Genomic DNA, 26,986 nt, shown 5'->3' with positions numbered 1-26,986 from the left:
CATTTTATTACAGCTGGATATACACAGAGGAGGAGAGACAGGAAGAACTTCCGTCCGATGATTCATTCCCCAAGTGAGCCACAATGGGCCGATGCGCGCCAATCCGAAGCCGGGAACCAAGAACCTCTTCCGGGTCTCCCACGCGGGTGCAGGGTCCCAAAGCATTGGGCCGTCCTAGACTGCTTTCCCAGGCCACAAGCAGGGAGCTGGATGGGAAGTGGAGCTGCCGGGATTAGAACCGGCACCCATATGGGATCCCGGGGCTTTCAAGGCGAGGACCTTAGCCACTAGGCCACACCGCCGGGCCCCATTCATTCACTTTTGAGGTCCACTGAATGCTCCACCATGCCAGTGCTAGACAGAGATACAACGACACAGACGGAAACAATCACATAATTATTGCACAGCTGTAACTGTAAGTGCAACAAAGGAGATCATCCAGGGGAAACCAGTTTTGCAAAATCAAAGGTTCTATGTCCAACAAATGTGGGAAATGCTGTAGTGCAGATCTGGTTCTCAGAGGTCCATGACGCAAACCAAGGTCTAATTAAGAAAATCCAATGATCAACATTGCTATTCCATAGAAACAATCTACACAATATATACTAGGGGATACTGCTCTAACATATTCCAGGATGATAGAACTCCACTGCTAATTATTAAGAGCAAATATAATGTCATCCTAGAGTTCAATGCTCCAGCAACTGTATTTTTCAAGACAATTTTTGAACTTCTAATAAATATCTTCCCCAAACACAAAGGTTAAAAGTATTCTAACAAAGACTTAAATCTTCAACATGATTGTTGTATCAGTGTGGACTGCCTGGCTAAAATGAAATGTATGGCCCAGTACTGTGAAAAGGTCTTTTCTCCTTTATTCATACAAGCTCATCAAATGTTGCTTTTTAAATTCAACGGGGAAATATATCAGCCATATGCAGATGCTGCAGCAGCGTTTATCTAGGAGTCAAAAACAGCTGGGTGAGAGTTCTGGCACTACAAACTGAGACCAGAACTTAGTAACTTTTTCCAGATGAGTTCCAGTTTTCCCAATTGTCAAATAAGATAAAATAAAATCAGAATAAAAATAAAATAACACCTCTTCGCTTCGGATCTCACAGGATTTCTAGGAGTATCACACACTGTCACTTTATTTCCCCTTGTCCCCTTGTTTTCATTACTTCCTATTATTAAAAGTCCAATCTTGTCTTTTCAAGCTAAGATTTGAGTCACTCTTGCCAACTGCAAATATCATATCTACACCTGGAATTACCAATGTCCATTTCCGGATGGGAAGAATGCTGTCAAAATAAAGAGTTATGTGCCCTGGGGCTTTGCAGAAAATCTAATAATGCGTATCAGAGATGCTAGCACTTCGGATTGGAAAGAATTCTACAGATAACAGTAGTCAAGTCAATATGCATCCACATCCAGTTTTCCCATAGTTTTCTTTTGTAAAAAATACCAAATTCCAACATTTGGTTGGAAAAACTCAGCAAACGCAGCTCCCCCAGTCCTGTAGCTGTTTTCTTCACAACACAATTCCTTAGGAATGAGAGTGCTTTTTCTTTCCCTGAAAATGCTTTTAAATTAGCCAGCAATTATTTCCCATGTGCCTAGATGGGTGTGGGCATGGGGAGATTGGTAAGAAAAATAACTGCCAGATTTAGCTCTTTTCTCTCAGAGTTAAATGTCTAGATGGAACATGAAAACAAACAATTAGAGACCCAGCGGGACATACATTGTAAGGTAGTCCTGACAAGGGTAATAGGATCTTACTCATTCCCCCAGTCCGCCTATTCATCAGTTCTCCATTTATTTCTTTGGACAACAAATCCTGATTGAACTCACACTGTGCTCAGGATGGTGCCAAGGGGGAGGATTTAAAGACACTTGAAGGCAGCAAAATTCCTGCCTTCAACTGTCCATGCAAATGAGGCAGGGTTGAGGTGGGGGGAACTAGCAGGGTCAAGGTCAGAACTATTTCACACAGAAGCTCCCAGTAGCTGAGGTGCTCCACAAGGGAGTGAGAGGCCAAGGATTTGAAATGGCTGACAAGTGGAGAGACCACCTGAGGTCCCTTCCATGTGTGAACCCCTGCGGCATGGCACCAAGGGTCAGTGTGCACTGGAAGCAAGCTAAACTCTGGTTGGGGCTCAGCCTGCAGTTTGTCCTCTGGCACTCCTTGCCTCTCAAACCCCCTGCGGTCATATTCTGGAGAAGCCACTTGCACAGGTGTGAAAGAAAAAGACTGAGGCCACAAAGTAGTGGCAGTCGTGGGATTAGAACTGCTGAATTCCCAAGCCACTCTCCTCTCTCTAAATCTACTCTTGGGTATTCAGACACCACAAAGCACAAGTATGCCACTCAGAGCTGCAGCGTCCTTTCACAGGCCCCCCTCTACCCGCTCCTCTTGGAGCAGAAAGCAAGCGGCCTGATGCACAGGAGAGGCCCTGCTTTTGCCTCCAGCCTCAGATCCCACTCCTGTGCTGGGCAAGGCTGTGATTCTTTCCGGGCCAGAAGCACGAGGCACTTGCCAGGTGGCTGGGGAACTGACTGTGAGCTCTCATAAGTGCCAACTTCCTCAGCATCCGATGGTGCAGGCTGCCACTGCACTCCATGTATTCAGAGACCACACACAGATCATCTATTTGCCTATTGATAATCACACATGTTATGAAATAATCAGGGTACCTTTAAACCATCAAATATGAAATTAACTGTAGCAACAATAAAAAAAAACTTGCACAGGATGCTATAATCATTCTGAAGTTAATCAATTTGGAGCACATTTCTTGGCAATTAGAGTATTGCATGATATCAAAAACACCTCGATAGAGGAATTGAGACATAACTAGCAGCTAGCACTAGTTTTCCTACTAGTGGAAATTAAAGTGCTAAAACAATACTGACCATCCTGTGATTCACCCAGAACAAGTCAATGCCTGCCTCTGAGTACACTGTTACTAAGAGATTGTGAGGGGAACAGATATTCTTAAAAATCTAAACTCATCTTGAGATTGTTTCATAAAACCTGACCATCAAAGCCCTGTATCCTGTGCGTGCTTCCTCTGGACAAAAACTTCTCAAAGCTAAAAATTGCAAGTTTAATTTCAAATTGAACAACTTGGTCCAGTTAAACAATATCCACAAACTGATCCCAATGCAGCCTCCAAGCTAATTCCACTTTTATTTTCATTAACAAACAGCCACAGTTATCCTCATGATTGATTTATGGGACATGGAAAATTTCTAAAATGGTATTATTAATAATATGAAAACTCAGGCTGTGACACTGAATTAACAAATCAACTTTCAGTCATTTTTACATGTTAATCTCCGTCGTTGGTCATTTGTTAAAACCACTGCCTCCGAATTCCTTACCTGCTTGCCCCTTGACATGTCTTTATCTCACCATCCAGGATGCAGAAAACTCCAAACTCAGCTCACAGCTGAGCTCTCTGTGTTTTTTGCCATCCCTATTCTATCTTGTATTCATGAGTTTGTGATTAAGTTTCCAATAGTTAATATTATGTAAGCTGTAGACAGAAGTTCTCAGGTAATACAGCTATAATCAACAACAAAAAATATTTTCATAACCGTTATATGGTACAGCCAACCATCTGATATTCTAATTTCATTTTAATACAACCAAATCCTGGGTGTCCAAAGTGTCTGTTTTTCTTAAATGCTGTTTCTCTCTGATTTTTAAGGAATTCATAAGCTTAAAGTATGCTACGTAAAACAAGCTATCACATGTCATATTAACACATGCCATTTTAAACCCAGGATGGAAAATGATCCTTTGTTTAGAGTCGTAAATTAATATAAAACTGAAAAACAAGGGATAACAACTAATTATTACTTATTTTTAAAACATGAGATAAATTGCTATCTTTTCTGGGGGATTCAAAAGGTAGTGAAAGCAATATGACCTTCAAAGCTCAATGTGAATTTAAATTGAAGTCTAAAGCATAATTTCTTTTGTGGCATTTGGGTGAGCCACCTGAATTTCTTTGGGCCATTATTTCCTTACCAAAGTAAGAGGGATTTAAAATATGTACTTGTAGGGTTTGGGGGTTGGCAGGAAGTGAGTTTTCTGAGAGTACCTGAGCTGAGCAGCGGGCACGTGTTACATCTCCATTGGCAGTTTTCTATCCTAATCCCCTTCAAAGCCCTGAGAAAGGCATTCAGGTTCAGATCTTTGAACTACTAAGGAGAAAGTTTGGTTGCCTTGTTGACTAGCTCACATGACATCTTATGAACATGGCTAATTTTTATACCTTAGGTAGGAGGCCAGTGTGCAGAGTCTCAGTGTGTCGCTCCACCTCTTGGCTCTCACTTGAAGGGGATGAAGCATGATGGGGTATGACAATAGAGCGAATGAAGACTAACTGTGCCAGTGGGTCAGGGAGAGGTGGACCCTGTGCTTCATTCTGAGGACATCTCTGTTACTTGTATTAAGTTCAATATTTGGTCCAACAACTACTTATACAGAAGAGTGAGCCATAAGTGGAGGTATGTATACACACATGTGCATGTGTGTGATAGTCTTTTAGAAATACTAACACAGTAAGCCAGAAATATATCTGAGACTGCCTGGTGGCCTGACCCGTGTTCCTCTAAGTATTCTCTCTTTTTGGTCATTGGTCCTGGGCAAGGAGGTCACTCTGCTGCTGCAGCCATACTCCTGTCCCAGCCATGAACTTTCTCTTGTCCATGTCTCCCTGTAGCTTGCAGACCTTCTGCTCATGGTTCCTTCTTTTTAGCATTTCTAAGTATGTATCCAGCTCCTCGGGGCTGCTAGAATACCCACGTCCTCCTGTGCTACCAAGAACTGCCTACGTTTCGATCACATTCATGCTTACTGTACTTCTGCTAATTCTAATGACCACCTTGGGTTCAGGTCCATAATAACTCTTTTATTAAAAGAAGTGATGGCACAAACAGAGATGTTAAAAATTAGAGTGGAATAACAACATTACTGAACTAAAACATGATATAAATAGATAGAAAAATATATCAGGAAGCAATTTTGTTTGGTATTTCTACCAATTAATGAGTGAACCTTATGATTTCGAGTTGTCATATGCTACTGACCTATTTAATGTGCACAGCAAATTTTCAGAGTATAGAAAAATGAAACAATTGCAAAATGGTATCTTACATAAGATAATTTCAAATAAAATATCTCAAATTAAGGGCAAGAAAACATATGGTGACTCAGGAAACAGTAATTCTATCACTAATTAGCTGTGCTATTTGGGAGAATTCAATGTCTTACTGAGCAGCCTATATTACAAAGTAACAGGAACACACCACAAAGTTTCAGTGTTCTGTATAACAGTACAAACATTCTAGGGCGTATTTATGAAATTGCTAACTATTTCTTTTATCAATGTAGGACTCAATTAAAAAAAACTACTGGTACTGTTATTTTGTGAAAGCAGAATGCTTATAACATCCAAAAATTACATAAAGGACATATATACATATAGAAATAAAGGACAATTTCTTCAAAATATAGGGCAGTTAGGAAACATATTTTGACAGCAAACTGCACACACATACACACGAACTTTACCATTCTTATGCCATCTATTTTTGGTTGTCAGTTGAGATAATACTTGAAATCATTTTTTGTGTGTTGTATGATTTCATTCACTTTCTATTTTATTCTACTTTACACAGATTCTATCCAAGAGTGTACTTTTAATACTCAAATCTCGATGTGCCTACCAAACATTGATTATATTCACATGCTCCAGTAGCCCTCCACACTGTTGTTACCTATGTTACTACAATACTACAGTCCTCCAGCAGCAGGTACAAGCCCATCATTGAAGGGAGACAGATGTAAAGGGCTGCAGTGTGAAACACAGAGGGAGAACTGTGGGTGCCCAGAGGATCTTGAGGAGGTGGAAGTCAAAGCATCCTGACAATTTACAGATGGGGGATACTGTTTCTCAGTAATCTCCTCATTCTGAAACTGATTAGATACTTGACCACAGTTCACAGTTTTCCAAATGCTCTGATTTATATAAGAAGCTTCGTTGCGAATGAAATAAGCAGCAAGCTCAGGAGCAGAGGTCATGATTTCTGGGATGTCATCATGGTGACTGTTCTAATATTACTGTATTATTGTCCCAGAATGCCAGGGTAAAAAATGGACCTAATTGTTTCCAATCTCCTCTGGAACTAAATGAACTCAGGGCTCTGTAGGGGAGCACAGAGAACTCCATCAGCCCGTATCTTCCTTAGAGCAGGATTCCCACATAATATTTGAAGAAGTTTTTGAATTGTTTGAAGACCTATTTAATTCACTTGAGTATTTTTATTTAAACAAGTGTTTTGCATATTTATTATGTGATTGTTACCATAAAACATTTAAAACGCAAATAAGCTGTATTACAACAGACAAATGGTTCCTCTGGTCTGTGCAAAAACATATAGAGTACAAAAAAACTATCCAGGTATAATTGACTGAAATCGGGCCCAGCACCATAGTCTAGTGGCTAAATCCTTGCTTTGCATGCATCGGGATCCCATATAGATGCCAGTTCGTATCCTGACTACTCCACTTCCCATCCAGTTTCCTGCTTGTGGCCTGGCAAAGCAGTTCAGGACCACCCAAAGCCTTGGGACCCTGCACCCAAGTGGGAGCCAGGAAGAGGCTTCTGGCTCCTAGCTTCAGATTGACTCGGCGTTGGCCATTGTGGCCATTTGGGGAGTAAACCAGCAGACAGATTTTTCTTTTTGTGTCTCCTTCTCTTTGTAAATCTGTCTTTCCAATAAAAATAAATAAATCTTTAAAAATAAGAATTGACAGGAACTGACATCACTTGTTTTACTGTTTAAAATTTTGTGCTATATTCCTTGGCTATATTCCTATGGAGCAGTGGTCTTACTCGTGTCATTTCTATCCTTTTTCTTTCTGTCCTGATAGGGTCCCATAGGCACAGTGATTTCCTCTTCCACCCTCCAGCAGCCCTCCACACTGTTTTTACCTATATTACTACAAATACTACAGTCCTTCAGCAGCAGGTATAACCCCATCATTCTGCTACGTAAGTGTATCATGACAGTGTAGGTACAGACAATGGTAGAATCCAGCTTCCTATTGGACACTGTAGTGGAGGATTAAGTCTGTTATTATAAAGTAAATTGAAAGCATGTTTACTGCAAATACTATAATGAGGGAGGAGGAGTGAAGCAGCAGGGAGAGAAGTAGTCTTATGTTCTTACAATTGTATCTTTGAAACACATGATGAAATCTGTTCTCTTTGTATTAATAGAAATTTTTAGAAATAAAATTATCCTTTATGTCTTGAATTGATGAGCTTTTTAATGCATTTATGATTTTTTAAATATACCGACACTTCCTTATTGGAAAAATAAAAGCAAGTGATCAAATTTTTCTGGTAATTTCTGAAGGCATTGCCACAGGCATACTATGTGGCCTTAAATTAAGTACTATGTCTCCCACTTAGAAAAGAAGCTTTTAGGGCCCGGCGCCATGGCCTAGTGGCTAAAGTCCTCGCCTTGAACACACCCTGGGATCCCATATGGGCGCCGGTTCTAATCCCGGCAGCTCCACTTCCCATCCAGCTCCCTGCTTGTGGCCTGGGAAAGCAGTTGAGGATGGCCCAATGCCTGGGACCCTGCACCCGCGTGGGAGACCCAGAAGAGGTTCCAGGTTTCCGGCTTCGGATTGGCGTGCATCGGCCCATTGTGGCTCACTTGGGGAGTGAAACATCAGATGGAAGATCTTCCTCTTTGTCTCTCCTCCTCTCTGTATATCTCACTTTGTAATAAAAATAAATCTTAAAAAAAAAAAGAAAAGAAGCTTTTAAATATGTATCTTTGTTAGCTTTTGAAAATGTCTTGGAAAAGCAAGGTCATTCTTCAACATTCACAATCCATCACCCTAAAGGAATCACTAGTCTGCCTCTAAAGACATAACTAATGATTTACATGAAAGTGAAAACGAGAAACTCAGATCTCAGTTTGATTTCCTTTTAGCTAAATTTCCCTTACACCTGTGTGAGTGGGATTCGACTATAAATTGTATACACTCATAGTCTCAACAAAAGTGTGACAACTGAATATACTTGATAGAATGTGCCTCCAATTTCAAACCAAACATTGAACAAACTTGGTGCCGTATTGACTCACTTTAATTGTCAGCGCATGAGACTGCAATTCCATAGACACAGTTACAACTGCTCTTCTCTGATGGGATGCCCCTGAATTCTATTTGCTCCCTTATTATTTAGAATTCTGAATAAGACATTTTATCTATTAATGCCTAATGGCACTGCTAACTATATTCAGGGAAATTCATATTTTTTTCTATATTTCTGAAACCTCTTGGATCTGTGTTCACTTAAATGTGATTTAACTCTTCACTAAAATAAAGTGATGGCTACCAATAACTCAGGTCAATTAGATTTATAAATTTCATCAATTAATTCTGCATCTCAGTGTTGTAGAAATCAAATGTAAATGCAACATCTAATTAAAGAGAAGTAAAAAAAAATGTTAAGAAACAATACTGAAATTGAAACACAGAAGTAACTGTTTAGCCTCAAATTAATGAGGCACAATGCTAAGCAAGCATGTCTATTAATCCCTAATGAGGATTTTCAACACATTAAAACTTCCTAATACAAAATGTTTGCCTTCCTTTTATCCAATAACAAATAAGCCAATAATTTTCTGGCTCCAAATGACACTATTAACTGTCATGGCATGTTTTATTTGACAAACCGCCCATTCAAATATTGTAAAACCAATTAATTCGCCTGCTGTGAAATGTGTTTCTTGATAGCTTTTATGTGATTTTTTTTCTTCTCAAAGAAATGTAAATGGGGGAGTCAATGTAGGTGCCTGATTTTGTTTAAAAACGTACCACACGAACTAGAATTTGTCGTGCCTGATTTCATTTGAGAAGAGCTGGAAGCTAGCCTTCTTTTTCAGGTCATCCATCTGATTGGTCTCTCGGCGAGGAAACTGTCAGATTAATAATTTAATCACCATGAAAATGGTCTCATCGTTGACAATTTGACAAAATTACCATTCTGTTCAATTCTAAATAATGGGGTAAAAGTCTGGTTCTTGGGTTTTTTGCTTTCTAAAGCAAACTGGAATTGTTCTATGTCTCTCACTATAAACCAGCTTCCCCCCAAATACAACTGCATGTGGGTCTAGCAAATTGGTCTCTGAAATTAGAGTTTATCCCTGTTGCTTTTATTTGAAAACAACACAATTTGTCTCACTTCTCTGTTGGCAGAAAAATCAATAAAGCAAACAGGAAGTTCCTGTTTCTTTAACGTTCCCTGTGCCTCACTTCTCTCTCTAGTTAGCTTGAGAGCCTGCCCCACAGGCCTGTGTACCCAGCTTTTATGGGATACTTTGAAACTACTGGCTCATGGAAAGGCATGACCTTTGTTTGCTTGTCTCCCCCCACCCCCAAGAAAATCACTCTGTAAAACAGAGTCCTGACTCAGTGTGCACCATAAAGAAAAGGTGGCCCACTCTGGAGTTTCTCAAGCCCACTGCATGGTGTAGTGACGACCAGAGTAGACGCATGGTGTACCTTTAATTTTAGAGCCTAGTGTTTTGGGCGAATTACCTTGTGCACAATATTCATGAGAGCCATGACCTTAACTTGCCTCACAACCACATAAAAACCAGATACTCATTATTTCTGAGATGTGAAAATATGTGGGATAGCTAGCAGAATTTATAGGTTCAGATGCAAACAAAATACATAACTGATACAAATAAAACAAAACTTAATAAATAAGAATAAACTCTCTCTAAAAACCCAGGGAAATATTCAAGAGTAAAACATGAAGAATTGTCTGGGGAGTGTCCAGACTGAGCCATTAATATTATCCTAGACCATTATGTTTAGTGAAATAAGACAGCTCGCAGAAGACAAGTATCATTTTCTTTCTCTGACTTGTGTTAATATACAGAGTACAAAATAATGCAATGTCTGTGAGTAAAACCGACATTTTGAGATTTAATTATTATTTCCAGCTCCTGTCGTCTATAGGCCTGAGGAGTGCTAGTTTCTCTATTTTTTACATGTTGAATTATGTATTTAGTGTAGGTTAAGCTTGTGAGTATAAAATAAATTAAATATGTAATTATAATAATATAAAAAGAAAGTGAGAAAGAGGGAAGATGGGAACAAGTGAGGGAGAAAGGGAAGGGAGGTGGGAAGGATCATTATGCTGTGAAAACTGAATACATGAATTTCATGAAGTTTCTTCCTTTTATGTAAATAAAAAAGGAAAAATAAGAAGAAAATAATCTGAAACAAAAAATACACATTGTATCCCCATAATGCATTGAGCTACACTTTATAAGAAATTCAATAAATGATAAACAAATAGATATACAAAGTATTATGCTTAGAATATTTTTCCATCAAAACCTTCCTTGTCAGTGTAACAATTTCAAGAGTTGTGACTTTTAAAATGTGGAATCTAGACTCATGAATGTATCAAGACCATTATCGCAAGAGTGGGCTTGTTATCACAAGACAGGGCTCTCTCCATAAAATGAAAGCACAGCTTCAGCTCCTTTTTGTAACCTCCTTTTTCTCCTCTGCATCTCTCTCTCTCTCTCTCTCTCTCTCTCTCTCTCTCTCTCTCTGGTGGCATAGTAAATTGTCTCTTAGCAGGTTCTGCCAAATTAGATTTGGACTTCCCAGCCTCCAAACTTGTGAGCCAAATACATTTCTACTCATTATAAATTACCCAGTCTCAGTAACATAAAATACACTAGGATAGGGTGCATGTGACACTTCTAGATCAATACACAGGCATACCTACCTAAAATGAGTAATGATAATGCAAGTTAGCACGTGTGCTTTGATCTCTGAATCAAGCACATGTGCCTAAGGAATTTCCTTTGAATAGGTACCAGAATTAGTTTGCGTGACATGATTTAGACAGCTAAATATGAGAATTTCCAGAATATCTAGCTGTGGGAAGAAAAGTAATTAGTTAAAATCGGGACTGCCTTAGAAATCCAAAGCTGTAGTGAATATACTTTTAAAATCTAGATAATAACTGCAGCAAAAAGGAAAAAGAAAACTGTCCATAAATCTGGGGTAGTCATGAAAGCAAGTGTGAGTTGACCTTAGCATTAGAGGGAAAAAGTAACATGAGCAGTAAGTATGGCATGCTGAAAAGATGGACTCATGTTAATTGAAATCACATCAGTTGTGTCATAGTGAAATGTGATTGACTAAGAAAAGAAAATGTGATAAATTAATCTAAGGATGTTGGGATCAGTACATAACACACTTTAGTACATCATGATATGTTAGTTAACTTTCTTGAACTGTCTTGAAGAAAATCTGTTAGTTCACTAAGATTTTTGACCATGTCACCATAGTTTCTCCAGATTCACAACAAAAGGGTAAACTGGTTGTGGGGGGTAGCCAATGATTTAATCTCTAATGTTATTCTTGTCTGGTAAAAGAAATCCATCAATCTGTGATCCAAGTAGGTTAATTCTGAACCTTCAATTCATGTTAGCTCATATCTAATTAGTTGAAATTCTCAATCTAAAATTAAAAGCTACATGTTTCACAACCACAGAGCCTGTGCGATCTTCAGATGTAAAAATGTCAAGCCATTCCAATAAGCATCTTCATAATGGAAAGTGACAATGTGTTTAAGATTTCAGTAGAAGCACTGAAATGTGGATAGTACAATTTTCTTTTATAAAGATTTATTTATTTTTATCACAAAGTCAGATATACAGAGAGGAGGAGAGACAGAGAGGAAGATCTTCCGTCCGATGATTCACTCCCCAAGTGAGCTGCAACGTGCTGTGCTGATCCAAAGCCGGAAACCAAGAACCTCTTCCAGGTCTCCCATGTGGGTGCAGGGTCCCAATGCATTGGGCCGTCCTCCACTGCTTTCCCAGGCCACAAGCAGGGAGCTGGATGGGAAGTGGAGCTGCCGGGATTAGAACCGGCGTCCATATGGGATCCCGGCGCATTCAAAGCAAGGACTTTAGCCACTAGGCCATGGCGCCGGGTCCAGATAGTATAATTTTCAATATCAGGGAACCATAATGACAGTTCAGTGTTATTTTCAAAAATAACAATGTTAGCCCCCAAACCAAAATGTTTTCATTATGATAGAGCTTCTCACTGATATGGAAGTTATTGTTAAATGATATAGCTGCATAACTATAATTTATACTTGGCTAATTTTAACAGAAACTTTAAAGCAAAACATGTAAAAATGGTTCAGTTTGAAAAAAATATTTAGAAAAATATCAATTTTTCCCAAATCTTCTATTTCTGTCAAGACTGTGAACACATTAAGCCTAGCAGACATCAAGTGTTACTATAACATTTTCAACATCAGACAGACATAATTTTATCTTATGTAATTCAACTGAAAGCCTCAAAGTTGCAGCACCAGTGTGTGAATCTATTTCACTGTATGGTCACAAAAATTGTAATTCAAACTCCAACTTATATTCACATTGTCTACTGAAATACTTGGAAATCCTACAGCAAACATTCAAATCCTGGTTTCCAATGAAGACCACTTTCAGTGGTTTCTAAATGATGGCAACATGAATCTTTTCTTGTCAAAGAGATCATCAAATGCTGAATTTCGTTAATTTACTTTCAAGGGCTACTGCTGACTCTTAGGAAGCTGTTCTTTACCTAAGGATGTGAACCTGCTGTTGGGCCCCACCATATCCAGACACGAAGACACTGATGCACTAGGAGATTGAGAAATTCCCTCTAGTCTCCTTCACAGACTCTGCAACTTCCATTTATTCTCCCTGTCACCACAAGAACAAAAAACAAGATATGTGGTGAAGACATTTAGCGGGAATCTATAAAAGCTATCAGATCAAAATAAATTCATCAATATATATCACACTATAAAATGTTACTTGAACATCTTCAGAACTGTTTTAAAGTTTTTATTCATGGATACGCATTATCATATAGAAAAGGAATGCACTTTTTTGATACTCAAAAGGTCTGAGTTTACAAAATATTGGCACTTGGGTGTACTATAGAATATGTTTCAATAAATGTTTTGCCTGTGTTTGCAACCTGTACTCCAAAGGAAAGCAGCAGAACTTACCAGGATAATACAGTTTGTTTTGCAATTTCATCTTTTTTGAAATTTACTTGAAAGGCACAATTACAGAGAGAGAGATAGAAAGAGAGAGATCTTCCAACTGTTGGTACATATCCCAAATGATTACAACAGATGATCTGTGCCAGGTTGAAACCAGGAACCAGGAACTCCATCTCCAGTGTCTTATATGGGTGGAAGAGGATCAAGCCATTGGGCCATCTTCCATTGCCTTCATTGGCACAACAGTAGGAAATCAGTATAGCAGTAGAGCAGCCAGCACTTGGACTGACATTCTTATATGGGATATTAGCATGACAAGCAATGGTTTAGTTTACTGTGCCACCATGACAGCCTGAGGATGTTTCAAAGTTTTAGAGCAGTGTCTGACAGTTACTACATAATTCATAGCAATTTAGCAATAGTCATAGCAATTTAAGAGCCAAGTTGATGAACTACAAAGAAGTCCTACTGACTCACGATGTATGAGGTTACTTGCCTTTGTTTCCAGGAAAATAATGCTACCACACATTCCAAACTGAGTATCAACACAAAAGGCACAACTTGGTGGTGTGAAACAAGTGTACATTATGGAACAATGAAAACTGGAGGATGGAAGAGCATCTTGAGGGAATGTCACTTGAAGTCTCACAGACTGGATGGGCACTTGGTATTGTCACAAATAGGTCAATCCTTCCTCCAACACTGGTAAGCATTGATGCCTACGGCCCAGCACTGAAATCAGAACTTTGTTGCTCTAGTCCTTGACTCCACCAGCTTTTGTTTCTTGGCCTTTGACACCCAGTTCAAGAATATTCTTCCATGTTCACTGGAAGTTCAAATTGTGCCATGAAAACTGTCTTTATATCAGAGGAGGCTATATTGATTTTAGTAGTCAAAATTTTGTTATGAAACAAACTTTACTGGTGTCATGCCACAGGCAGATTGAAGGAACGCACTTGTTAATTCAACTTGATATGCATTGCCTTTTTCCCAGCTTTCTTCAAAAATTGGGGAAACATCAAATGGAGCTGGCAGGATAACCCTTCCCTCTCTAGACAAGACACTCATAACAAGACAGGAATTCTGAAAACAGTTCGTTGCTTTACAGGTACAGTAAAGTTTCAATTCTGCAGGAAAGGAAGTGGAAGGGTCAGGTCATAAGCGAAATAACTTTTCATAATAAATCTGCCATCCTTTGCATGAAAAGTGAAGGCAAAGTGAATGCTTGTTGGCAGCTCCTTTTATAATTTCACCATTCCCCAACTCAACCACAGAATATTAACTGGTTCATTCTCGATGGAATAACTTTGAGTTGCTTGTTCAGTATTGAATGGATACAGTCATCTCCTAGATAGGCTCTTGGCAAAGACAGGGTTCTGAAGATTATATATCCTACCCTTATGCCTTTTGGCCCACTTTATCAATGAGAAACACTTTCACTGCAAAGAGCTGGAATGATTTGTGCAAGCTCACATAGCTATGTGAATGGAAGGCCTGAGACTAATGCCAGACAGTCTGATTGAAAGACCAAGTTTTTGTCATATTTCACAACTGCTTCTTGAATCACTCTCATGACAGGTGTCTGACTCATCACTTCACAATTTAATTCAGTTCTACTCATTTTAGTTTAATCTCGAAACATTTGAATTGATATTCTACTAGATTTTTTCATCTAGTTGAGGAAGTGAGAGAAGTGAAAGCATTTCAAACTTCATTGTATAAAAAGACTGATTAGCAAGTACAGTATCAAATAGCATTATAAATATGCATGTATTACTATTAATAAAATTAGTATAGTGGCCACTATAAATTTAATATAATAACCAATATTGCAAATGAGTTATATATTATTTTCACTGTGAAAAATTCCTTTGTTGTATCAGCATAATATAATGAAATGAAAATTAAAGTAGAAGGTACAGTTATAAGTTTCATTTTCCCAATTTCGAATATTCATATGGATGTATATGCATATATATATATATATTCATCTGTGGAGGATAAACAAGATAACAGGATTATTTTCTTCCATTCATAACCACTAAGGCTAGCACAATAACTTCAAATCAATTTATACAAGTAGCACAGTGTGAAACTCAATAGGTCATTTAAAAAAAAATCTCAAGAAGAATCAATTACAATAGTAAGGAAAGGATCTGGTGCCAATTTTATTTGCATTTAATGAGTTAGACAAAACTAAAATGTAAGATTGCACTGATGGTATTGAATAAAGGCAAATAAACAGTAACTGAAAATTTAAAACTGTAATTGGCATTCTATGGATTTCTGCATTTGGAATCTCACTGTTTCTGTGTAAAAATGTGAAATGTGTATTTTAGCATATATACTTCCACAATGGACAACCTAATAGTAAAATGTGTCTCCCTTATGGAGATTTCAAAGCCTAATTTCTCAAAGCCTGCATTTCACAGTTCTTTCTCCTGGTTGAATGAATCTGTTGGCTCTAATGATAAAAAAACTTCCAGTATTATTTAGCACCATACAAAGCTGGGCAAATGCATACACCTTGTCATTTATTCCTATTGAAATGATCCTTGAACCTTGATCGTGTCCAAGATAACTGTTTAACAACCAGTTTAACCTATGGGTGATCCAATTTTATCAACAGATTTGTATATTTAACTCTGGTTTCAGAATTATAGGTTGGCCAATGAATAAATCTCATAATATCCCTGTGTAAGTATGAGATTACAATATACCAACAATGCCAAGGAATTTCTTGTTTTAATTGAAAGTTAGAGTGATAGAAATAGAAAGATAGAGGAAGGGAAGGAGGGAGAGGGAAAAAAAGAGAGACACAGACAGACACAGAAGAGAGAGAGAAAGAATCTTCCACCTACTGGTTCACTCCCCAAATGCCAGCAACAGCCAGGACCAGGCCATGCTAAAGCCCGGAGACTGAAGTCTCTCCTGGGTCTCCCCTATGGGTGCATAGGTTCAAACATTTGGACTCTTCTACTTTCCCAGGTGTATCAGGAGGGAGCATAATCAGAAGTAGATCAGCTTGGAATAAAACCCCACCCATGCTGGATGCACTGCAGGTGGCAGCATAACTCCTAAGCCATGGTGCTTGTCCTTATACAGGAACTTTTAAAAATACATAATTTGGGGCCTGGTGAAGTAGCCTAGTGGCTAAAGTGCTAATCTTGCATGCATGGGAATCCCATATGAACACTGGCTCATGTCCTGGCAGCCCTGCTTCCCTTCCAGCTCCCTGCCTGTGGCCTAGGAAAGCAGTCAAGAATGGTCCAAAGCCTTGGGACCCTGTACCCATGTGAGAGTCGTGGAAGAAGCTCCTGTCTCGTGGTTTTGGAATGGCTCAGCTCCAGCTGTTGCGACAACTTTGGAAGTGAACCAGTGGATGGAAGATCTTTCTGTCTCTCCTGCTGTCTGTATATCTGACTTTCCATGAAAATAAACAAATCTTAAAAATAATACGGTTAGGGTCATGTAGCAGACTAACTTTGCTGCTGCGGCACTGGCATTACATGTGGGCACAGTTGATGTCCTAGCTGCTGCACTTCTAATCCAACTCCCTGTTTCTGGCCTGGGAAAACCACAGAGCCTGGATCAGGTCCTTGGGCCTCTACATCCATGAGGGAGACCTGGTATCGTTGCAGCCATTTGGGGAGTGAACCAACAGGTGGAAGATCTCTCTCAGGCTCTCCTTCCATCTCTGCAAATCTGCCTTTCAAATAAAAATAAATGAGCCTTCAAAAAATAGATATGGTTTAACATGGGTGGAGAGGAATGTGTGCAGAAGGAGCCTTGTAGCTAAAGTAAGAAGACCTTCTTCTCTTTTAAGATATGTCTCAGGTTCTTCAACTATGACATAAAGAGTCTGAGTCACAGATTTTTCAGAGTTCTCAAAAAGGTAAGATTGTGACTAGACATCAAGTAACTTGGTCATATCTATAATTGAGAATCTGATTAAATCAATTTGTAATATTCTATGCTCAATAATTCCTTTTTGGAGGATGTGCTTGCTACCTTTTCAATCAGAACACTTGGCAAGGATTGGGTGGTCAGATCTTCATTTTTCCCAGGTAACATGTATTGACCTCAACATACATCATTTTGGCCATCTGTAATTATTCTTGGGTTCATTCATCACCAAATTTCATTCATCTATTGATATTTTTGGTGAATCAGCTTCCTCACGATGAAGTGAGGGTTCTTATTCTTCCTGTCATATGCTGGTGTATTTTGATGCCAACATTGCATGAGTTTGTGATTTGTAAGGTCCCAAGGGGTTTATGAGGAAATAATCACCTTTGGTAACAGCTAGAATTTCTGTCCAAACTCAGGAATACAAATTTGACTACAATGATCTTAGGATCAACTATGGGGAAATACACAGTACGGTCATAGAAAATGAAATTCCACCACCCTTTGACTGCACTATGTTCTCATTACTTTTCTGGGTTCTAAATAACAGTTGCAGGACTGCGTTCTTCATTGGTCATGATCAGGCATGAGCACCTTTTCTTTAATTGACAAACTGCACTTCTATGGAAGCCAACATTTCCTTAAGATAGATTTAAAACAATTTGAAAGTGAACAGTAATCATTTCAAGACTGAAAATTATATCTTTCCAGAAGGTCTGGTCAGAAATACACCATCACAGCTGCTAAATTCACAAAGAAATTAATGCCTCGTAAGAGTGTCACTAACTTAGTTCAGCCTCATGTAAATATGCACTAAGTTTTATACATGGGTACAATAATCTGGGCAAACATTCCCATGTTATATAAGCAAGCCTTAAACCTGATACTCACACATTGTTTTAGTTCATTAAGAAATGACTAAATGTAATGGCTCAAACCTACAGGGTATGTAAATCAGTCTTTGAAGAGCCAGCTGAGTATTGGGTGACTGCCTTCCCTGGGAGGCTCTTCATACATTACCCCAGAGCTTTAGCCCTCACACTGCAGGAATTGCTGTGAGCTACTCAGAGCATTGCAGCAGCTGAAACAAAGAGGGCCTCATTATCATGCAAAGCACAACAACTTTCATGTGATGAGAAATGTGCCTGCATGACAAACTGGCCCTGGAAAATTTCAATATGACCACCCAAGCATAAAGGAGAGGGTGGTGACAAAAGGGCTAGACAGTGGAAGGTGAGGTGGTTCTGCAATGACAATGTTGGCTTAGGCCCCACATTTAGACAGTAGTGGCCTCTCTGACCTGTGGTCATACCAGCGTTATATTAATAGGGACCCAAACAGACAGTTCTTCATACATGGCTCTGTAGAACTGTAGTAAGCAGGAAATTTAATGGAAGCAAAGTATTCATGCTTCATCAATTGTTATTGCCTTAGGTTACTTAATATTTATTTTTACTCAAAATTCTATATTACTTTAGATTATGAAACCAAATGCAGCCTGTGGGTAACAGTGAAGACAGATAAACAGTCGCTAAAATGCCAATGGCCACCCAAATGACTTGTTCATGCTATGTTACCCAATTAAAGTGTGTTGCCAAGTGCACTGAAAACTGTACTTTATGGGGAGATAAACATCACATTTTAGATAGCACAAATGATAATTAGGCATTCACTGAGAAGGCTCACATTAGGATCTGAAAGCTAAAAATGAACACAGTCCCCCTAACTCAAATAGGAAACTTCTTTTATCAAACGTGCTACTATACTTGTCACAGTTCTGCAAGGACAAGGTAACTGAAATGAAAGTTTGCAAATTCGTATGCACAGATCAGTATAATTCCACCACTCTAGTCTATTGATGACAAGCTCTTTCATTAATCGACTTCAACATGACAATTACACATATCTATATCTCTGTGACTTACAGCAATTGACAGTGTCAAAAACCTGTGATTTTGTCATTGGCTCTTTGTTGTTACTGACTTTTTGATCTATTTGAATCAAATAGCAAAGAATTCACATTAAGTCATGTGACAATGATGACAGAAGCAGGTAAAAAAAAGAAATTTTAATCTTTGGCACTTCCATGCTAATGAATAGCAAGTGCAATGGAAAACAATGCTAATACGAACTTCCAATTTTCCTAGTCCTAAAATATGCCTGTGTTCTACTTCTGGAATCCTGTAGATTACTAAGACCTGTATATGATTCATTGATGACACTGGGAGATTCTTTCCCACAAAATAACATCCATTCTTAAAATTGCAGACATGTCAGTTTGGAGTGACAAACAGACTTTGCCTAGCCAAACGTTAAACATCACACCTCAAAGTGGCAACTGGGCTTCTGATGTTTCTCCCTTACCACACACACACATACACATGATCATAAAACATCAGCTGGCATTCAAAAATTGGATCCAAATACTGTCCTAATATTAGCATTATTCTAAGCACATTCAAGTTTTCCCATTACACCTGAACAAGCAATAAAACCATGAACTGAAATAAAAAAAAGGCCATTTTAGCAAAGAAATATAAAAATCTGTTTCTGGCAACAGTTCTGACTAGACAGGTGGTTACCAACCATCCCTTGACAGATTTATTAATTCATTTACTCATAAATTATCTTCAGTAGTACTATCCTTTTTACACATCTATTATGTGCAGGTACTTTGCATATATATAATCCCATAAGCCTCAAGAAGGTGGGAATCAATAGACTCACGTTTAAATGGGGCAGTAGACTTGTATTGTGATGTGATCCATGGGAGGAGAGAAATGAAATGAAAGCCTAGGCCTGTTGGCCTCCACAATAGCTTTACTGGCTTTTTCACTGCAGTCCAGATAATGCTTTAGAGGCTTCAAGGGAAAGTAAAACATAAGCCTTCTCATTAGCGGTCATTACTGTCAGTCACACATGTGTAAGAAAGGGAAGGGAGGGTGGAAAATATCATTATGTTCTTAAAACCGTGCATAGAAAATAAATTAAATCTGTTCCACTTATACAAACAAAAACAACCAGAAAGCTAAAAAATATTTTCAAATCCTAAAGCTTCCCTCATATCTCACAATATGATCTTATTCAATAATAGGATCTTTAACATAATCATGTTAAGATGAGGTCATTTAAGACCTCATCCACTCTGACAGGAAAATGTGGAGAAAGATTTACACAGAGACTAAAAAATGGAAAGACACAGAAGGAGCTAAGGTGGCATGCGGAACTTCTGCAGCAGTCTGTAACCTACCTGCACGCAACTAACGTGTAAAAAGTACCCGCACATGATAAATGCATAAAAAGAGAATTATTACTGCTTTCAGTCCTCTGAAGAAACAAGCCTTGCCAACACTTTGCTCTTAGGATTCTGTCTTCCACCGTGTGACACAATTAAATTCTGTTGGAACACTCAGATTGTGTTGCTTTGTTATGACAACCCCAGCAATTGATTCAGCTACATAGTCTAGTTGGTGGGAAAGACAAATCATGAATGACTATGCTGTCTGGCACATTACAGAAAATGACAAGGTCTAAACAATGCTCAACAGAAAGGGGGCAGGGTTTATGGCTGGTGGAGGAGGGGAAGGCAATAGCACTATGGGTTTTATCCCCATATTTATAAGAATAAAATGACAACAGTAAAAATAACAATAACAATGATAGTAAAAATGAAACAAATTATAGCCACATTGCGAAGTATTTCATAGGCACTGTATTAAATGCTCCTTGAAGATTGTTTCAGTTGATCCTCATAGCAATCCTGTAGCATGAAGTCCAGCATTAGCCCTGTGTTCCACTGGGCAGCCTACAAGCCTGCTGTCTTGGTTATGAGATAAGGCAGTTCTGGTCACCACACAACAGTGACGCAAAATGCACTGCTTCTGCCAGAACAGCGTCAATTCACGTGGCTTCCCTGACCTAACCTCATTGCTCCCGCCGAAGATTTTCCTACATTACTCACAAACTGATCTGTCCTGCGTGTGGCCCATTTTCCTTTAGGCAGTGTGCTTACGAGCCAGTGCTAATTAATTTTTTTTATAGCTGACCTACTTTTCCTATAGCAGAGGAGGTATATAAAGATTATTATAAGACAGTTTATTCCTTATGGCCAGACTTACAGAACACAAAGTCAAAACAATAAGCACATTTTGTTGGCCTGAAGAGTGCAAGGTCCGATATGCACGTGCAGCCTGGGAGTGTGCCACGTCCCGAGTGTCACGGTGACTATGTTTACACGAGTCTGCACCTGCTACCCTGCCCCTCCCCTAACTCTCCCACTCCTGCTTCCCCGCCTTTTCTCCCTCCACAGCTCACTCTAGATCAGCAAATGTGCACTTGGCTGTGAATGCTCGTTTTTTAAACCTACAGACTGTTTTGAAACTAACACATGATAATGACACTAATAAAAACCTGCAGCTGTGGTGGCCATATCTTCCCAAACAAGATAAAGCAGAATCTAAAATTTCAAAGTTCTTTGTGCATATATGTGAGTGATTTGAGTATAGTTGCATTTTTAAACCAACTTCAGTTTCATGTACTTCAAAGGAAAGTTCTACCATATGATGCATTGCATTAATTCAAACTCCTTCTATGAATCAGTCACATAACTAGGTGATGAAACACTGAGGTTTGTGGAAGAGTTTTGTAACCTGAGCTCCATTAATCAGCTTTAAGGTGTCTGAAAACATAAGCAAATTTTTGTGAATGTGCTGTGTACATTTTCTGGCAAAAGTCCCATCATTTTCTGTCAAGATTTAAAACTACACTGTGATTTATCAAAACTTATGACATATGGGGACACTTGGGCATAGTTGAAATTAGGTTTCTCCTGAAATGTTGAGCATGTTTCTATTATACCTTACAATGCGAGAGATGCAAGTAGACCCTGGCCCACACACACAGGAGATCGTGGCGGATTCCCGAGTCGTTGTCTGACACCCAGGACGGCTCTTATCAGAGCCTTGCAAGAAGCTGTAAGGTGAAATAGGCTGAACTTGAGAAATGAGGGAAAAGATAAAGGATGAATGTGGCAACCGTTTTGCTCCACTCCCATCTGCAAACTTGCGGGATGCCTCAGAAATCCTGTAAATTTCACTTCCCAATGTGTGTCTTACTCTGCAAATAGCAAGAATATCCTGATACTGTGTGTAGATTACAGAAACCATATGGGTGACAGGGAATGCCAGTAATAAAACACTTGACAAGGAGCTACTCTTCCAGGTAAACGAATTATCAGTGAAAAGCTGATCAGAGAGAGCACCAGAACGTAGTCCCTGTGTGACTCCCTGTGTGTGTGTGTGTGTGTGTGTGTTTGCATGTGTGCGTGTGTACACATACACAGACTTGCATGTGCCCTAGAGCCATACCCCATACCTCTCAGCCTGGGAAGGAGGAAGGCACGACAGAAGCAAAAGGAAAAACAGCTGCATTCAAAGACCTGATTGTTTTCCGTATGTGCAGACATCTCCCCAGTGAAAGCCTCACCAGATGGACCCCAGTGATGGCCTGTGGCTTTGTGTGTGTCACCTATGCATGTCTGTCTCTGGGAGGAACACACTGTGCGTGGAGACTGTGGGCTGTTGGGGATCTGTTTCTACATGTGTAATTAGTCACGGTGCACCTGTACTTAACTGCATTAACGATTAACACAATTACACATACAATTGTGGAATTGCCCCCACTATTTGAATAATTAGTGAGCTAACAACATGATTTGCAGGTGCAATTGAGCAATTATGTACAGTTCCAAAGTGGAATGCGCATATTTAGAGGCTTAGATGAGGCCTATTGCTAAATCTTATTCCAAATGGTCAAATTAATTATATTACTAGCAGGACGAGGGCTCAACAAGATCTAATCCCGAAGCACTCCTGTACTAGTTTCTGGGGAGAGGTTCACCATCTCCTCTCAGTGCTCAGCACCCTGATGCAGCGTCCTCGGCAGATCACTGCTGGCCTGCACATGTGGACTCCGCTCTAGCTACCCTGAGTCTGCAATATTTTTCCCGATTGTATAGTTCCTCTCATCTGGAATGTTGTCAAACATCTGCTTGCTCGCAGTAGTTCTTCAGTTTCCGCCACACTCTTTTCGCCCTCTAGCTCAGGTAGTACATCCCTTTCCACCGAAAAGGTCATTCCCTGAAGCCTCAACTTGCACATGTGCACAGTGGCCGAACGGATCGGGCTACGGTCCATTTGCTCCCATGACTACAAAATGCTCAAGCAAACCGCAGAGGAAAGTGTTGTTGTGGCACAGTAGGTTAAAAAGCTGTCATTTGGAATGTCTTTGTCCCATCTGCTGGTTTCAGTCCTGGCTGCTCCACTTCTGATCCAGCTGTTTGCTAGTATGATTGAGAATCTGCACAAGGTGATTAAAATACTCACTCGGATGCAATGTAGTGTCTGACGTTTTTCTTTTTTTTTCTTTCTTTCTTTTTTTTTTCTTTTTTGGCTTAGCCCTGGTGTCTCCTGGTAGACAGTTAACAAGAGAATAGAAGATAACTATTTCTTTCTCCCCCATCCCCAGCTCTTTGTGAAATGAATAAAAATAAATCTTTAAGAGCCAATTCTGTCAAATCTGTAGTTTTTGTTTTGTTTTGTTTTTAGCTATCTGAAGGCAATTGAAAAAGTCACCTATGATTCTAATACCAGAGTCATTGTAGCTCCTTCCCAGGCGGAGGAGACCCTCTCTGCTAGAGACAGGTCCAAAAAATGTAACCGGGACGTTAATCACATTACAGAAAGAACTCGGTGCTATGGGGCCACAGCGTCGGTTTAGTCATCTCTGTAAGATAGGTCATGAACATGGACATCCTAACAGACTCCGGAGAAACCAGACAGTCTAGCCAGCATGTGCAGGGCAGCTGAGCTACTGCCAGTGTGCAGCCTACCTGTGCCCTTTAAACTCAGTGCTAAACAGCAGAAGCCAATGAGAGGGCTGGTGAGGCGGCTTTATTTGTGGATGTGTGTTTTTTTTCCCACTATATTGCTAACAGAAAGATATCAATAGTTTTACACTTCCTTCACCTAACCAACACAATCAAGATACAAAAACACAAGGGTAACAGATGGGAAGCAACTTTTAATTGTTTTCAATAAGATTTTCTCCCTAACACAGTAATCACAAAGATTGGAATATGGCTCATTTGTAAAGATTTTTATACCCTTTTAGTTCCCAATTCTTTTCCCCTGAATTGTACTCTGACTAATTTTTGCAGATTGAGAAAATGAGCAACTTGGAGATCAGCTCCATGTTTCTAGCAGTACTTCAGAGTAACATTCATTCTGTAATATTGCAGTTTTCAGCCATTTCAGTGTCATTTTCTACTGTCTGGCTGCATGAAATATTACCTAACTTGTTGAGATAAATTTCTTGACCCACGTATAGTTATATTAAATGGTATAATTTAGTATACTCTAACTAAATTAGCACCAAGTGCACAGCCTAAATTAAAGGGCATATCATTAATAAATTTTATGTTAAACATATTACTGATAATAACCTCACTAAAATACAAAATCAAATAATATATTATTTCTAGCTCAGTTGAGATAATATTTGAAAGTCCTTAAAATAATATGTACGTAGCAAAACCTTTGCTTCCTTATAGAGAAATGGGAAAACAACATTTTCCGTTCATTAGAAAGTTTACTTGTTTTTACATTGTTACAAAGGTTTTTTTTTTAGATTCATTTATTTTACTTGCAAATCAGAGTTAGAGACAGACAGGGAACTTGCATCTGCTGCTTCACTCCCCAAATTGCCACAACAATGGCCACTGCTGGCATGTTCAGAAGGCAGGAGCTAAGAGCTCCTTCAGGTGTCCCACACAGGCACAGGGTCCCAAGGACTCAAGCCATCCTCTGCTACTTCCCCAGTCCTTTAGCAGGGAGCTGGATCAGAAGTAGAGCCAATGGGACTTGAATAGGCATCCACATAGGATTCCCACACCACACATGATGGATTAGTTTGCCATGCCACCACGCCGCCTCCTGTTACTGTTTCTATCACTGTGTATAAACTCTAGAAGGCAGCGTTAACATTGAGTCAGCTCCAAATTTCTTCTATAGCAGATACAGTGCTACTTTAATGCAGTATCAGAATGCAAGATGGTGTGTCGATAGAGAGGCGTCAGTCTCTGTCACTTAGTTTTTTGTATAACATTGGTTGCAGATCAAAAAATGAACTCTAAAAGACAATTCCAGCCCAAATTTCTGGAATTTGATTATCAAAGTATATGATAATCAGGAATATTACTTTGTAGCTGATAAGTATGTGAGTAAGTTGAAGATCTTGGGAAGAGGAGTTTATCTCGCATTATCTGAGTTGGCCCTCAGTACAACACAAGACAGAGGCAGAAAGAGTTTAGGGCCACACAGAGTGAAAAGTGGAAGACACAGAGACACACAGAGGGGAAGTGGATGTGAACATGGAAGAGAAACTGCGAGAGGCAAAGATGGACCCTCCCTAAAAGTCTCCAGAGGGCTCTGCAGACATCTTGAGGGATAAATTCCTGTTATTAGAAACCACCTGATTTATGGTAATTTAGTAGAGCAGCCATAGTAAATTAATATAAATTTGAACTTCACTTTACTCATCCAGAAAATGGAGCTAATATGTTCCCCTCCCAGAGATTCGATGAATAAATGACTTCCAAATGAATAATAATGACAAAGCTATCATGCTAGTACTGAGAATGAATTATTAGGAAGGCAAAATGCATACCAGCATAGTCATCACTATTGTTTTAGTTTGTTGGTTTTAATAAGAAGTTATAAGCAAATCTCAGATATCAGATCACAGCATGCTAGCATACAGAATTTATATGTATAACAAGGAAGAAGTTATGAGCTAAAAGAAATGGACAATTCTTTTCAGGCCACCTACTCAATTTTTATTAGAAATGATCAAAGACAGCCACTCTGCGCATAGGCTGGTGGAGCCTTTCCCTCTTTATCCATTTGTGTCAATAACAAATCCTAATAAGGATGGGATGATTGTGCATAGTTACAATGAGTCGCTCAAGATGGCTGAAGTGTACAATCGGTAACAATTTCAGTGCAACTCCCGGTCTACCTGACTCTTTCAGATTACTCAAAAGCCGGACCCCTCCCCTAATTCATTAGCTCATGAAACATTCACTGATCTTTTCTTTTTGTCATTTGACTGAAGAGCAAAGTACAGCACATGGCAATTGCCCCACCCAGAGCTGCCTGTCCTGTTACTAACTACAGCACCAACATAGTGGTGTGTGCCAAAAGAAACAAAATGTCTGCCACATAAAATAAACACGCTTATACTAATTTGAGAGACATCGCAGGATTCTGGAAGAATTGTACAAGTTGATCTTAGACTTTTCCCTTTATATTTAAAAGAAACAGTGATCATCAGACTTGTAATAACAGTAACCAAGTTATTTGTATCTTGGAAACATGGAAAAAACCCTTATGCATAAGGGGGGAAGTGCAGGATGTGAATTCAGGAAGATGGAAAGGGCAAGGGAAGGGGCAAGGAGAACAGCTTACAGTGCTTCTCTTTAAACATGGGCACACTGTCTGGGACAATTGGATGCTAGATGCAGATATATCCCAAATCTGTTTCTTCTATGTTATTCTGGACACATACAAGGAAGACATGTCACCTGCCTCATGGTAAAAAGATAATTATCAGAACCAAACTAAGTAGGTGATGATTATATTCGGAGTCCTGCTAGATGTCCTTCCTCTTCTCCATAGCTTTTATGACTTCTTAATAATTATTACATAAAATGTCTTGCTACTAAAGTATTTTAATTATACGGCTAGCTTGATTCCTTTTTGGGAATTGTGACATAATCCAATAATGGTGACATGAAGAAGTGACAGGGATCTAAGCAATCACCCTAGCTAGCTGTGTCTCATCAGCATTTGCTCCTTATTATCACTGTGGTAACTCAGTCA

The 26,986-nt window shown here is 39.2% G+C and overlaps 1 protein-coding gene across 1 annotated transcript in view; it reads right to left on the bottom strand.

The window, feature by feature from the left end:
• Positions 1 to 26,986, bottom strand: part of AFF2 (ALF transcription elongation factor 2) — a 484,531-nt gene that overhangs the window by 195,640 nt on the left and 261,905 nt on the right. The gene's annotated exons all lie outside the window — the stretch shown is intronic.

Source organism: Ochotona princeps, chromosome X, assembly GCF_030435755.1.
Source record: "Ochotona princeps isolate mOchPri1 chromosome X, mOchPri1.hap1, whole genome shotgun sequence".
Classification (NCBI taxonomy): Eukaryota; Metazoa; Chordata; class Mammalia; order Lagomorpha; family Ochotonidae; genus Ochotona; species Ochotona princeps.
This window is presented reverse-complemented; position numbering and strand designations above follow the sequence as displayed.